Here is a 14921-nt window from a genome sequence, read left to right on the forward strand (position 1 = left end):
CAGCACCTATGTATAATGTTGTAAAAATGCTCTAGAAGCTAAAGTCGCAGAAATGTCACACATATTTGGCCTGCAACTTTCTGTGCGACAAATTCAGACAGGAAAAATCAGTATAAATCCTTAGAAAATTATCCCCCAGTGTCTCCATCTGCTGGCGGTATTGAATAAGCATTGCTGCACTGATGGGGTATGCATTAGACGAAAAAAAAGAAGAAAAAGAAGAATAATACGCCCAGAAAAGAGGCGAAAAGGAGAAAAACGTAAAAAAACGTGAAAAAAAAGTAAGAGGAAGAGAAGGGAAAAAAAGGTGGAAATGGGTTTAAAAGTGATTTCGGCGGAGAAATATATATATATATATATATATATATATATATATATATATATGCGCACACACACACATAGATATAAACGTATTCTCCGTTGAGATATTGCAGCCGCTGCTGTGTCCAGGCCCAGGAGCCTTAGCACTGTGCTGTGATGTCACTCAATACCACTGACATCACTAGGTGTAAACAACATCTCTCCTTTGCTGTGTATGTGACTATGGAGCTGTTTGGTGATGTCGTCTATTACGGCCTTCATAGAAGCAACAGGAGATTGTTGCATCCATCTTGAACCCTCAGAACTACAGTGCTATGATGTCACTCACTTCCACAGGCCTTGCAGAGTGTAAACAACAACAACCCAGCTTTGTTGTGTATGTAACCATAGGGATTTGTGATGTCACCTAGAACCTTCACAGCAGCGACAGCTTTATGAGGAGCATCAGCACTGCTCTGCCTGAGCAGAACCATCACCGCCATAGGTTGTCAAATAACCCGGATTTAACCCACACAGGTAAGTCCAATGGGGTGCAGGCATGTCCTCTATGCTTACAGCTTCCCGTGGGTGTTGGTTTGATACCGTTTGGGGACAGCCAAGGAGGCATCTGCAGGCAACAAAGGTAGGTGTGTGCTTGTGTGTGTGTTTCCTATGCAGATCCTAAGCCCAGTGTCACATGCAAGTAGGAGGAGTAAGAAGGGTTCCTGGCAAATCCGGGTTATGGATTGCATTTAAAAAGGCCCCGTGGGAGTGCAATGGGCCCCTGTCTTGCTGCTTAGCAATAATGGTATGGGTTTAGGTTCTGCTGTGTGTACTGGTGGTTGACTGCCCCCCAGCCCAGAGTGTGCATGGAAAATTGTCTGGCAGCCTCCCTGACAGCAAGCAGTGATAGTGCCCATGAAGGGGACCTTGTTGGGCCCGCCCCTTTCACGGTTATCGCTTCTCGGCCTTTTGGCTAAGATCAAGTGTAGTATCTGTTCTTATCAGTTTAATATCTGATACGTCCCCTATCTGGGGACCATATATTAAATGGATTTTTGAGAACGGGGGCCGATTTCGAAGCTTGCTTCCGTCGCCCTATGCATTGACCCGATATGGCAGTATCTTCGGGTACAGTGCACCACCCCCTTACAGGGTTAAAAAGAAAGATTCCTACTTTCATTGCTACCTGCTTGCTGGCTAGCCAGCTAGCCAGCCCTGTGGGCCTTGCTGCTGCTGCTGCTGCAGCCAAAAAACAAAAGGTGGTGCTGCTGCTGCTTCTGCTGCTTCTGCTTCTGCTTGTGTCTGGCCCCTGTTGGAGCGTCCAGGCACAGGACTTCTGCTGCTGCTGACTAAATGGCCTCCTTAATTGGATCATTTGAGTAGCCAGCACACCTGTGCAGGTAGGGCATGACATGATAGGCAGCTGCCTTGATAGCGGGTGGGTGCTGAATGTTCCTAATTGACAAAATAAGATTAATGCTTATGAAGAAATATAAAATCTCATCCCTTCCCCAATATCGCGCCACACCCCTACCCCTTAATTCCCTGGTTGAACTTGATGGACATATGTCTTTTTTCGACCGTACTAACTATGTAACTATGTAACATAACATGGGGGGGGGGGTCTCCTGGCTGTTCACACAGGTGTGTCATTGCTGTACATTGACCATGCATTGCTTCTGTGGTATTGCAAAGGCAAAGACAAATGCTTCCAGCCATCCATTGCACTAATGGATTGGTCATCAGCTGGCTGTCTATGTCCCGCATCAATATAGACCAAAGTACAGAGGGTTAGGCTATGCTATTGTGCACCTACCTGATGCATCAGAAGGTGCGAGGCCCTTGCTAAATTCTGTGCACAGACTTTGAGATCTATGCTTTAGACTGTATCTAAACCTGCTCCAACATGGACTGACATTCTGGCCTACTTTCAGCCGATGCGACTTGTCTGTCGCTGAACAGTCGCTTTTTATGTATTCAGCACCTATGTATAATGTTGTAAAAATGCTCTAGAAGCTAAAGTCGCAGAAATGTCACACATATTTGGCCTGCAACTTTCTGTGCGACAAATTCAGACAGGAAAAATCAGTATAAATCCTTAGAAAATTATCCCCCAGTGTCTCCATCTGCTGGCGGTATTGAATAAGCATTGCTGCACTGATGGGGTATGCATTAGACGAAAAAAAAGAAGAAAAAGAAGAATAATACGCCCAGAAAAGAGGCGAAAAGGAGAAAAACGTAAAAAAACGTGAAAAAAAAGTAAGAGGAAGAGAAGGGAAAAAAAGGTGGAAATGGGTTTAAAAGTGATTTCGGCGGAGAAATATATATATATATATATATATATATATATATATATATATATATATGCGCACACACACACATAGATATAAACGTATTCTCCGTTGAGATATTGCAGCCGCTGCTGTGTCCAGGCCCAGGAGCCTTAGCACTGTGCTGTGATGTCACTCAATACCACTGACATCACTAGGTGTAAACAACATCTCTCCTTTGCTGTGTATGTGACTATGGAGCTGTTTGGTGATGTCGTCTATTACGGCCTTCATAGAAGCAACAGGAGATTGTTGCATCCATCTTGAACCCTCAGAACTACAGTGCTATGATGTCACTCACTTCCACAGGCCTTGCAGAGTGTAAACAACAACAACCCAGCTTTGTTGTGTATGTAACCATAGGGATTTGTGATGTCACCTAGAACCTTCACAGCAGCGACAGCTTTATGAGGAGCATCAGCACTGCTCTGCCTGAGCAGAACCATCACCGCCATAGGTTGTCAAATAACCCGGATTTAACCCACACAGGTAAGTCCAATGGGGTGCAGGCATGTCCTCTATGCTTACAGCTTCCCGTGGGTGTTGGTTTGATACCGTTTGGGGACAGCCAAGGAGGCATCTGCAGGCAACAAAGGTAGGTGTGTGCTTGTGTGTGTGTTTCCTATGCAGATCCTAAGCCCAGTGTCACATGCAAGTAGGAGGAGTAAGAAGGGTTCCTGGCAAATCCGGGTTATGGATTGCATTTAAAAAGGCCCCGTGGGAGTGCAATGGGCCCCTGTCTTGCTGCTTAGCAATAATGGTATGGGTTTAGGTTCTGCTGTGTGTACTGGTGGTTGACTGCCCCCCAGCCCAGAGTGTGCATGGAAAATTGTCTGGCAGCCTCCCTGACAGCAAGCAGTGATAGTGCCCATGAAGGGGACCTTGTTGGGCCCGCCCCTTTCACGGTTATCGCTTCTCGGCCTTTTGGCTAAGATCAAGTGTAGTATCTGTTCTTATCAGTTTAATATCTGATACGTCCCCTATCTGGGGACCATATATTAAATGGATTTTTGAGAACGGGGGCCGATTTCGAAGCTTGCTTCCGTCGCCCTATGCATTGACCCGATATGGCAGTATCTTCGGGTACAGTGCACCACCCCCTTACAGGGTTAAAAAGAAAGATTCCTACTTTCATTGCTACCTGCTTGCTGGCTAGCCAGCTAGCCAGCCCTGTGGGCCTTGCTGCTGCTGCAGCCAAAAAACAAAAGGTGGTGCTGCTGCTGCTTCTGCTGCTTCTGCTTCTGCTTGTGTCTGGCCCCTGTTGGAGCGTCCAGGCACAGGACTTCTGCTGCTGCTGACTAAATGGCCTCCTTAATTGGATCATTTGAGTAGCCAGCACACCTGTGCAGGTAGGGCATGACATGATAGGCAGCTGCCTTGATAGCGGGTGGGTGCTGAATGTTCCTAATTGACAAAATAAGATTAATGCTTATGAAGAAATATAAAATCTCATCCCTTCCCCAATATCGCGCCACACCCCTACCCCTTAATTCCCTGGTTGAACTTGATGGACATATGTCTTTTTTCGACCGTACTAACTATGTAACTATGTAACATAACATGGGGGGGGGGGGTCTCCTGGCTGTTCACACAGGTGTGTCATTGCTGTACATTGACCATGCATTGCTTCTGTGGTATTGCAAAGGCAAAGACAAATGCTTCCAGCCATCCATTGCACTAATGGATTGGTCATCAGCTGGCTGTCTATGTCCCGCATCAATATAGACCAAAGTACAGAGGGTTAGGCTATGCTATTGTGCACCTACCTGATGCATCAGAAGGTGCGAGGCCCTTGCTAAATTCTGTGCACAGACTTTGAGATCTATGCTTTAGACTGTATCTAAACCTGCTCCAACATGGACTGACATTCTGGCCTACTTTCAGCCGATGCGACTCGTCTGTCGCTGAACAGTCGCTTTTTATGTATTCAGCACCTATGTATAATGTTGTAAAAATGCTCTAGAAGCTAAAGTCGCAGAAATGTCACACATATTTGGCCTGCAACTTTCTGTGCGACAAATTCAGACAGGAAAAATCAGTATAAATCCTTAGAAAATTATCCCCCAGTGTCTCCATCTGCTGGCGGTATTGAATAAGCATTGCTGCACTGATGGGGTATGCATTAGACGAAAAAAAAGAAGAAAAAGAAGAATAATACGCCCAGAAAAGAGGCGAAAAGGAGAAAAACGTAAAAAAACGTGAAAAAAAAGTAAGAGGAAGAGAAGGGAAAAAAAGGTGGAAATGGGTTTAAAAGTGATTTCGGCGGAGAAATATATATATATATATATATATATATATATATATATATATATGCGCACACACACACATAGATATAAACGTATTCTCCGTTGAGATATTGCAGCCGCTGCTGTGTCCAGGCCCAGGAGCCTTAGCACTGTGCTGTGATGTCACTCAATACCACTGACATCACTAGGTGTAAACAACATCTCTCCTTTGCTGTGTATGTGACTATGGAGCTGTTTGGTGATGTCGTCTATTACGGCCTTCATAGAAGCAACAGGAGATTGTTGCATCCATCTTGAACCCTCAGAACTACAGTGCTATGATGTCACTCACTTCCACAGGCCTTGCAGAGTGTAAACAACAACAACCCAGCTTTGTTGTGTATGTAACCATAGGGATTTGTGATGTCACCTAGAACCTTCACAGCAGCGACAGCTTTATGAGGAGCATCAGCACTGCTCTGCCTGAGCAGAACCATCACCGCCATAGGTTGTCAAATAACCCGGATTTAACCCACACAGGTAAGTCCAATGGGGTGCAGGCATGTCCTCTATGCTTACAGCTTCCCGTGGGTGTTGGTTTGATAACGTTTGGGGACAGCCAAGGAGGCATCTGCAGGCAACAAAGGTAGGTGTGTGCTTGTGTGTGTGTTTCCTATGCAGATCCTAAGCCCAGTGTCACATGCAAGTAGGAGGAGTAAGAAGGGTTCCTGGCAAATCCGGGTTATGGATTGCATTTAAAAAGGCCCCGTGGGAGTGCAATGGGCCCCTGTCTTGCTGCTTAGCAATAATGGTATGGGTTTAGGTTCTGCTGTGTGTACTGGTGGTTGACTGCCCCCCAGCCCAGAGTGTGCATGGAAAATTGTCTGGCAGCCTCCCTGACAGCAAGCAGTGATAGTGCCCATGAAGGGGACCTTGTTGGGCCCGCCCCTTTCACGGTTATCGCTTCTCGGCCTTTTGGCTAAGATCAAGTGTAGTATCTGTTCTTATCAGTTTAATATCTGATACGTCCCCTATCTGGGGACCATATATTAAATGGATTTTTGAGAACGGGGGCCGATTTCGAAGCTTGCTTCCGTCGCCCTATGCATTGACCCGATATGGCAGTATCTTCGGGTACAGTGCACCACCCCCTTACAGGGTTAAAAAGAAAGATTCCTACTTTCATTGCTACCTGCTTGCTGGCTAGCCAGCTAGCCAGCCCTGTGGGCCTTGCTGCTGCTGCAGCCAAAAAACAAAAGGTGGTGCTGCTGCTGCTTCTGCTGCTTCTGCTTCTGCTTGTGTCTGGCCCCTGTTGGAGCGTCCAGGCACAGGACTTCTGCTGCTGCTGACTAAATGGCCTCCTTAATTGGATCATTTGAGTAGCCAGCACACCTGTGCAGGTAGGGCATGACATGATAGGCAGCTGCCTTGATAGCGGGTGGGTGCTGAATGTTCCTAATTGACAAAATAAGATTAATGCTTATGAAGAAATATAAAATCTCATCCCTTCCCCAATATCGCGCCACACCCCTACCCCTTAATTCCCTGGTTGAACTTGATGGACATATGTCTTTTTTCGACCGTACTAACTATGTAACTATGTAACATAACATGGGGGGGGGGGTCTCCTGGCTGTTCACACAGGTGTGTCATTGCTGTACATTGACCATGCATTGCTTCTGTGGTATTGCAAAGGCAAAGACAAATGCTTCCAGCCATCCATTGCACTAATGGATTGGTCATCAGCTGGCTGTCTATGTCCCGCATCAATATAGACCAAAGTACAGAGGGTTAGGCTATGCTATTGTGCACCTACCTGATGCATCAGAAGGTGCGAGGCCCTTGCTAAATTCTGTGCACAGACTTTGAGATCTATGCTTTAGACTGTATCTAAACCTGCTCCAACATGGACTGACATTCTGGCCTACTTTCAGCCGATGCGACTTGTCTGTCGCTGAACAGTCGCTTTTTATGTATTCAGCACCTATGTATAATGTTGTAAAAATGCTCTAGAAGCTAAAGTCGCAGAAATGTCACACATATTTGGCCTGCAACTTTCTGTGCGACAAATTCAGACAGGAAAAATCAGTATAAATCCTTAGAAAATTATCCCCCAGTGTCTCCATCTGCTGGCGGTATTGAATAAGCATTGCTGCACTGATGGGGTATGCATTAGACGAAAAAAAAGAAGAAAAAGAAGAATAATACGCCCAGAAAAGAGGCGAAAAGGAGAAAAACGTAAAAAAACGTGAAAAAAAAGTAAGAGGAAGAGAAGGGAAAAAAAGGTGGAAATGGGTTTAAAAGTGATTTCGGCGGAGAAATATATATATATATATATATATATATATATATATATATATATATATATATATATGCGCACACACACACATAGATATAAACGTATTCTCCGTTGAGATATTGCAGCCGCTGCTGTGTCCAGGCCCAGGAGCCTTAGCACTGTGCTGTGATGTCACTCAATACCACTGACATCACTAGGTGTAAACAACATCTCTCCTTTGCTGTGTATGTGACTATGGAGCTGTTTGGTGATGTCGTCTATTACGGCCTTCATAGAAGCAACAGGAGATTGTTGCATCCATCTTGAACCCTCAGAACTACAGTGCTATGATGTCACTCACTTCCACAGGCCTTGCAGAGTGTAAACAACAACAACCCAGCTTTGTTGTGTATGTAACCATAGGGATTTGTGATGTCACCTAGAACCTTCACAGCAGCGACAGCTTTATGAGGAGCATCAGCACTGCTCTGCCTGAGCAGAACCATCACCGCCATAGGTTGTCAAATAACCCGGATTTAACCCACACAGGTAAGTCCAATGGGGTGCAGGCATGTCCTCTATGCTTACAGCTTCCCGTGGGTGTTGGTTTGATACCGTTTGGGGACAGCCAAGGAGGCATCTGCAGGCAACAAAGGTAGGTGTGTGCTTGTGTGTGTGTTTCCTATGCAGATCCTAAGCCCAGTGTCACATGCAAGTAGGAGGAGTAAGAAGGGTTCCTGGCAAATCCGGGTTATGGATTGCATTTAAAAAGGCCCCGTGGGAGTGCAATGGGCCCCTGTCTTGCTGCTTAGCAATAATGGTATGGGTTTAGGTTCTGCTGTGTGTACTGGTGGTTGACTGCCCCCCAGCCCAGAGTGTGCATGGAAAATTGTCTGGCAGCCTCCCTGACAGCAAGCAGTGATAGTGCCCATGAAGGGGACCTTGTTGGGCCCGCCCCTTTCACGGTTATCGCTTCTCGGCCTTTTGGCTAAGATCAAGTGTAGTATCTGTTCTTATCAGTTTTCATGCTGGTGGGGATGGGTGCTGCATGGAGGATGCAGGTGTACCAGGGCTTTCCGGGGCTGGTTCTGAGGAATCAGCTCGACGGCTGCCCCGATGTGACCTGTTCCCTCCGGGTCTCGCCATGAGGCTGAGAGGGTCTAGAGCCGAGGTACTTTTGTGCCTCGGGGAGTGGTGACCCCGAGGTGCCGAAACTCACTGGGAGAATAGGCTCACTGAGTTGAAGCACGGGCACCATAATCTCTTCACCTTGTGGCACTCACCTCTTGATTCCCGGCCTTCTGGCTAGGATCAGAGAAATTTTTATAGATCCGGCCGGATGTCCGGGCAGTATATCTGCACACATTCACTTATTTATTTCTTTTTTTGTCTCACTGTGTCACTTTTTGCGTGTTGTGTGTTCACAGGATGTCAGGATGCGGTAGCCCTTCTGGGTGTCCCTCCTGGCGGTCTAGGGGAGGTGTGTGTGGCCATTAGGTTCCGCACCTCCCTGCAAACACCCCAGGTACTCCTGCTTTGGCAGGGTACCTACCGTAATCGGCTCTGCGGGCAGATACCTTGGCAAACGCCAAGGGGGATGCCGGGAGCATTTGTGGTCCCCTAGTAGCTTCGGCGAAAAGGGACATCGAACCTGGAACCTCGCAGGTACCTTTTGGTCCGGAGGCGAAGGGTAAGGTTTGTTGGGGGGCCTCTCTCCTATCGGAGAAGGGCTTGCGATAGACCGCATCCTTTGTGCACGTTTTTTTAGTGTAACACGTTTGCACTTTTCTTGCACTTTGGGTGAATCGAAAGCACGTTCCTCGGCTTTAGATAAAAAAAAAAAAAAAAAAAAAAAAAATCTGTTCTTATCAGTTTAATATCTGATACGTCCCCTATCTGGGGACCATATATTAAATGGATTTTTGAGAACGGGGGCCGATTTCGAAGCTTGCTTCCGTCGCCCTATGCATTGACCCGATATGGCAGTATCTTCGGGTACAGTGCACCACCCCCTTACAGGGTTAAAAAGAAAGATTCCTACTTTCATTGCTACCTGCTTGCTGGCTAGCCAGCTAGCCAGCCCTGTGGGCCTTGCTGCTGCTGCAGCCAAAAAACAAAAGGTGGTGCTGCTGCTGCTTCTGCTGCTTCTGCTTCTGCTTGTGTCTGGCCCCTGTTGGAGCGTCCAGGCACAGGACTTCTGCTGCTGCTGACTAAATGGCATCCTTAATTGGATCATTTGAGTAGCCAGCACACCTGTGCAGGTAGGGCATGACATGATAGGCAGCTGCCTTGATAGCGGGTGGGTGCTGAATGTTCCTAATTGACAAAATAAGATTAATGCTTATGAAGAAATATAAAATCTCATCCCTTCCCCAATATCACGCCACACCCCTACCCCTTAATTCCCTGGTTGAACTTGATGGACATATGTCTTTTTTCGACCGTACTAACTATGTAACTATGTAACATAACATGGGGGGGGGGGGGTCTCCTGGCTGTTCACACAGGTGTGTCATTGCTGTACATTGACCATGCATTGCTTCTGTGGTATTGCAAAGGCAAAGACAAATGCTTCCAGCCATCCATTGCACTAATGGATTGGTCATCAGCTGGCTGTCTATGTCCCGCATCAATATAGACCAAAGTACAGAGGGTTAGGCTATGCTATTGTGCACCTACCTGATGCATCAGAAGGTGCGAGGCCCTTGCTAAATTCTGTGCACAGACTTTGAGATCTATGCTTTAGACTGTATCTAAACCTGCTCCAACATGGACTGACATTCTGGCCTACTTTCAGCCGATGCGACTTGTCTGTCGCTGAACAGTCGCTTTTTATGTATTCAGCACCTATGTATAATGTTGTAAAAATGCTCTAGAAGCTAAAGTCGCAGAAATGTCACACATATTTGGCCTGCAACTTTCTGTGCGACAAATTCAGACAGGAAAAATCAGTATAAATCCTTAGAAAATTATCCCCCAGTGTCTCCATCTGCTGGCGGTATTGAATAAGCATTGCTGCACTGATGGGGTATGCATTAGACGAAAAAAAAAGAAGAAAAAGAAGAATAATACGCCCAGAAAAGAGGCGAAAAGGAGAAAAACGTAAAAAAACGTGAAAAAAAAGTAAGAGGAAGAGAAGGGAAAAAAAGGTGGAAATGGGTTTAAAAGTGATTTCGGCGGAGAAATATATATATATATATATATATATATATATATATATATATATATATGCGCACACACACACATAGATATAAACGTATTCTCCGTTGAGATATTGCAGCCGCTGCTGTGTCCAGGCCCAGGAGCCTTAGCACTGTGCTGTGATGTCACTCAATACCACTGACATCACTAGGTGTAAACAACATCTCTCCTTTGCTGTGTATGTGACTATGGAGCTGTTTGGTGATGTCGTCTATTACGGCCTTCATAGAAGCAACAGGAGATTGTTGCATCCATCTTGAACCCTCAGAACTACAGTGCTATGATGTCACTCACTTCCACAGGCCTTGCAGAGTGTAAACAACAACAACCCAGCTTTGTTGTGTATGTAACCATAGGGATTTGTGATGTCACCTAGAACCTTCACAGCAGCGACAGCTTTATGAGGAGCATCAGCACTGCTCTGCCTGAGCAGAACCATCACCGCCATAGGTTGTCAAATAACCCGGATTTAACCCACACAGGTAAGTCCAATGGGGTGCAGGCATGTCCTCTATGCTTACAGCTTCCCGTGGGTGTTGGTTTGATACCGTTTGGGGACAGCCAAGGAGGCATCTGCAGGCAACAAAGGTAGGTGTGTGCTTGTGTGTGTGTTTCCTATGCAGATCCTAAGCCCAGTGTCACATGCAAGTAGGAGGAGTAAGAAGGGTTCCTGGCAAATCCGGGTTATGGATTGCATTTAAAAAGGCCCCGTGGGAGTGCAATGGGCCCCTGTCTTGCTGCTTAGCAATAATGGTATGGGTTTAGGTTCTGCTGTGTGTACTGGTGGTTGACTGCCCCCCAGCCCAGAGTGTGCATGGAAAATTGTCTGGCAGCCTCCCTGACAGCAAGCAGTGATAGTGCCCATGAAGGGGACCTTGTTGGGCCCGCCCCTTTCACGGTTATCGCTTCTCGGCCTTTTGGCTAAGATCAAGTGTAGTATCTGTTCTTATCAGTTTAATATCTGATACGTCCCCTATCTGGGGACCATATATTAAATGGATTTTTGAGAACGGGGGCCGATTTCGAAGCTTGCTTCCGTCGCCCTATGCATTGACCCGATATGGCAGTATCTTCGGGTACAGTGCACCACCCCCTTACAGGGTTAAAAAGAAAGATTCCTACTTTCATTGCTACCTGCTTGCTGGCTAGTCAGCTAGCCAGCCCTGTGGGCCTTGCTGCTGCTGCAGCCAAAAAACAAAAGGTGGTGCTGCTGCTGCTTCTGCTGCTTCTGCTTCTGCTTGTGTCTGGCCCCTGTTGGAGCGTCCAGGCACAGGACTTCTGCTGCTGCTGACTAAATGGCCTCCTTAATTGGATCATTTGAGTAGCCAGCACACCTGTGCAGGTAGGGCATGACATGATAGGCAGCTGCCTTGATAGCGGGTGGGTGCTGAATGTTCCTAATTGACAAAATAAGATTAATGCTTATGAAGAAATATAAAATCTCATCCCTTCCCCAATATCGCGCCACACCCCTACCCCTTAATTCCCTGGTTGAACTTGATGGACATATGTCTTTTTTCGACCGTACTAACTATGTAACTATGTAACATAACATGGGGGGGGGGGGGTCTCCTGGCTGTTCACAAAGGTGTGTCATTGCTGTACATTGACCATGCATTGCTTCTGTGGTATTGCAAAGGCAAAGACAAATGCTTCCAGCCATCCATTGCACTAATGGATTGGTCATCAGCTGGCTGTCTATGTCCCGCATCAATATAGACCAAAGTACAGAGGGTTAGGCTATGCTATTGTGCACCTACCTGATGCATCAGAAGGTGCGAGGCCCTTGCTAAATTCTGTGCACAGACTTTGAGATCTATGCTTTAGACTGTATCTAAACCTGCTCCAACATGGACTGACATTCTGGCCTACTTTCAGCCGATGCGACTTGTCTGTCGCTGAACAGTCGCTTTTTATGTATTCAGCACCTATGTATAATGTTGTAAAAATGCTCTAGAAGCTAAAGTCGCAGAAATGTCACACATATTTGGCCTGCAACTTTCTGTGCGACAAATTCAGACAGGAAAAATCAGTATAAATCCTTAGAAAATTATCCCCCAGTGTCTCCATCTGCTGGCGGTATTGAATAAGCATTGCTGCACTGATGGGGTATGCATTAGACGAAAAAAAAGAAGAAAAAGAAGAATAATACGCCCAGAAAAGAGGCGAAAAGGAGAAAAACGTAAAAAAACGTGAAAAAAAAGTAAGAGGAAGAGAAGGGAAAAAAAGGTGGAAATGGGTTTAAAAGTGATTTCGGCGGAGAAATATATATATATATATATATATATATATATATATATATATATATGCGCACACACACACACATAGATATAAACGTATTCTCCGTTGAGATATTGCAGCCGCTGCTGTGTCCAGCCCCAGGAGCCTTAGCACTGTGCTGTGATGTCACTCAATACCACTGACATCACTAGGTGTAAACAACATCTCTCCTTTGCTGTGTATGTGACTATGGAGCTTTTTGGTGATGTCGTCTATTACGGCCTTCATAGAAGCAACAGGAGATTGTTGCATCCATCTTGAACCCTCAGAACTACAGTGCTATGATGTCACTCACTTCCACAGGCCTTGCAGAGTGTAAACAACAACAACCCAGCTTTGTTGTGTATGTAACCATAGGGATTTGTGATGTCACCTAGAACCTTCACAGCAGCGACAGCTTTATGAGGAGCATCAGCACTGCTCTGCCTGAGCAGAACCATCACCGCCATAGGTTGTCAAATAACCCGGATTTAACCCACACAGGTAAGTCCAATGGGGTGCAGGCATGTCCTCTATGCTTACAGCTTCCCGTGGGTGTTGGTTTGATACCGTTTGGGGACAGCCAAGGAGGCATCTGCAGGCAACAAAGGTAGGTGTGTGCTTGTGTGTGTGTTTCCTATGCAGATCCTAAGCCCAGTGTCACATGCAAGTAGGAGGAGTAAGAAGGGTTCCTGGCAAATCCGGGTTATGGATTGCATTTAAAAAGGCCCCGTGGGAGTGCAATGGGCCCCTGTCTTGCTGCTTAGCAATAATGGTATGGGTTTAGGTTCTGCTGTGTGTACTGGTGGTTGACTGCCCCCCAGCCCAGAGTGTGCATGGAAAATTGTCTGGCAGCCTCCCTGACAGCAAGCAGTGATAGTGCCCATGAAGGGGACCTTGTTGGGCCCGCCCCTTTCACGGTTATCGCTTCTCGGCCTTTTGGCTAAGATCAAGTGTAGTATCTGTTCTTATCAGTTTAATATCTGATACGTCCCCTATCTGGGGACCATATATTAAATGGATTTTTGAGAACGGGGGCCGATTTCGAAGCTTGCTTCCGTCGCCCTATGCATTGACCCGATATGGCAGTATCTTCGGGTACAGTGCACCACCCCCTTACAGGGTTAAAAAGAAAGATTCCTACTTTCATTGCTACCTGCTTGCTGGCTAGCCAGCTAGCCAGCCCTGTGGGCCTTGCTGCTGCTGCAGCCAAAAAACAAAAGGTGGTGCTGCTGCTGCTTCTGCTGCTTCTGCTTCTGCTTGTGTCTGGCCCCTGTTGGAGCGTCCAGGCACAGGACTTCTGCTGCTGCTGACTAAATGGCCTCCTTAATTGGATCATTTGAGTAGCCAGCACACCTGTGCAGGTAGGGCATGACATGATAGGCAGCTGCCTTGATAGCGGGTGGGTGCTGAATGTTCCTAATTGACAAAATAAGATTAATGCTTATGAAGAAATATAAAATCTCATCCCTTCCCCAATATCGCGCCACACCCCTACCCCTTAATTCCCTGGTTGAACTTGATGGACATATGTCTTTTTTCGACCGTACTAACTATGTAACTATGTAACATAACATGGGGGGGGGGGTCTCCTGGCTGTTCACACAGGTGTGTCATTGCTGTACATTGACCATGCATTGCTTCTGTGGTATTGCAAAGGCAAAGACAAATGCTTCCAGCCATCCATTGCACTAATGGATTGGTCATCAGCTGGCTGTCTATGTCCCGCATCAATATAGACCAAAGTACAGAGGGTTAGGCTATGCTATTGTGCACCTACCTGATGCATCAGAAGGTGCGAGGCCCTTGCTAAATTCTGTGCACAGACTTTGAGATCTATGCTTTAGACTGTATCTAAACCTGCTCCAACATGGACTGACATTCTGGCCTACTTTCAGCCGATGCGACTTGTCTGTCGCTGAACAGTCGCTTTTTATGTATTCAGCACCTATGTATAATGTTGTAAAAATGCTCTAGAAGCTAAAGTCGCAGAAATGTCACACATATTTGGCCTGCAACTTTCTGTGCGACAAATTCAGACAGGAAAAATCAGTATAAATCCTTAGAAAATTATCCCCCAGTGTCTCCATCTGCTGGCGGTATTGAATAAGCATTGCTGCACTGATGGGGTATGCATTAGACGAAAAAAAAGAAGAAAAAGAAGAATAATACGCCCAGAAAAGAGGCGAAAAGGAGAAAAACGTAAAAAAACGTGAAAAAAAAGTAAGAGGAAGAGAAGGGAAAAAAAGGTGGAAATGGGTTTAAAAGTGATTTCGGCGGAGAAATATATATATATATATATATATATATATATATATATATATA

At 46.1% G+C, this 14921-nt stretch overlaps 6 non-coding genes and 1 pseudogene across 6 annotated transcripts; all 7 read left to right on the forward strand.

Moving 5' to 3' along the window:
* The first annotated feature begins 1256 nt into the window (after positions 1–1256).
* Positions 1257–1447, forward strand: LOC130317156 (U2 spliceosomal RNA). The gene has a single exon (XR_008864332.1). It is a non-coding gene; the product is annotated as a U2 spliceosomal RNA (small nuclear RNA).
* A 2094-nt stretch (positions 1448–3541) lies between these two features.
* Positions 3542–3732, forward strand: LOC130317168 (U2 spliceosomal RNA). The gene has a single exon (XR_008864343.1). It is a non-coding gene; the product is annotated as a U2 spliceosomal RNA (small nuclear RNA).
* A 2085-nt stretch (positions 3733–5817) lies between these two features.
* LOC130317180 (U2 spliceosomal RNA) lies at positions 5818–6008 on the forward strand. Its single transcript, XR_008864354.1, has one exon. It is a non-coding gene; the product is annotated as a U2 spliceosomal RNA (small nuclear RNA).
* A 2096-nt stretch (positions 6009–8104) lies between these two features.
* LOC130317182 (U2 spliceosomal RNA) lies at positions 8105–8264 on the forward strand (annotated as a pseudogene).
* Positions 8265–8955: 691 nt separating this feature from the next.
* Positions 8956–9147, forward strand: LOC130317181 (U2 spliceosomal RNA). Its single transcript, XR_008864355.1, has one exon. It is a non-coding gene; the product is annotated as a U2 spliceosomal RNA (small nuclear RNA).
* Positions 9148–11238: 2091 nt separating this feature from the next.
* On the forward strand, positions 11239–11429 carry LOC130317183 (U2 spliceosomal RNA). Its single transcript, XR_008864356.1, has one exon. It is a non-coding gene; the product is annotated as a U2 spliceosomal RNA (small nuclear RNA).
* A 2090-nt stretch (positions 11430–13519) lies between these two features.
* On the forward strand, positions 13520–13710 carry LOC130317184 (U2 spliceosomal RNA). Its single transcript, XR_008864357.1, has one exon. It is a non-coding gene; the product is annotated as a U2 spliceosomal RNA (small nuclear RNA).
* Positions 13711–14921: the final 1211 nt, after the last annotated feature.

The sequence above is a fragment of the Hyla sarda genome, unplaced genomic scaffold (genome assembly GCF_029499605.1).
Source record: "Hyla sarda isolate aHylSar1 unplaced genomic scaffold, aHylSar1.hap1 scaffold_1977, whole genome shotgun sequence".
In the NCBI taxonomy this organism is placed as follows: domain Eukaryota; kingdom Metazoa; phylum Chordata; class Amphibia; order Anura; family Hylidae; genus Hyla; species Hyla sarda.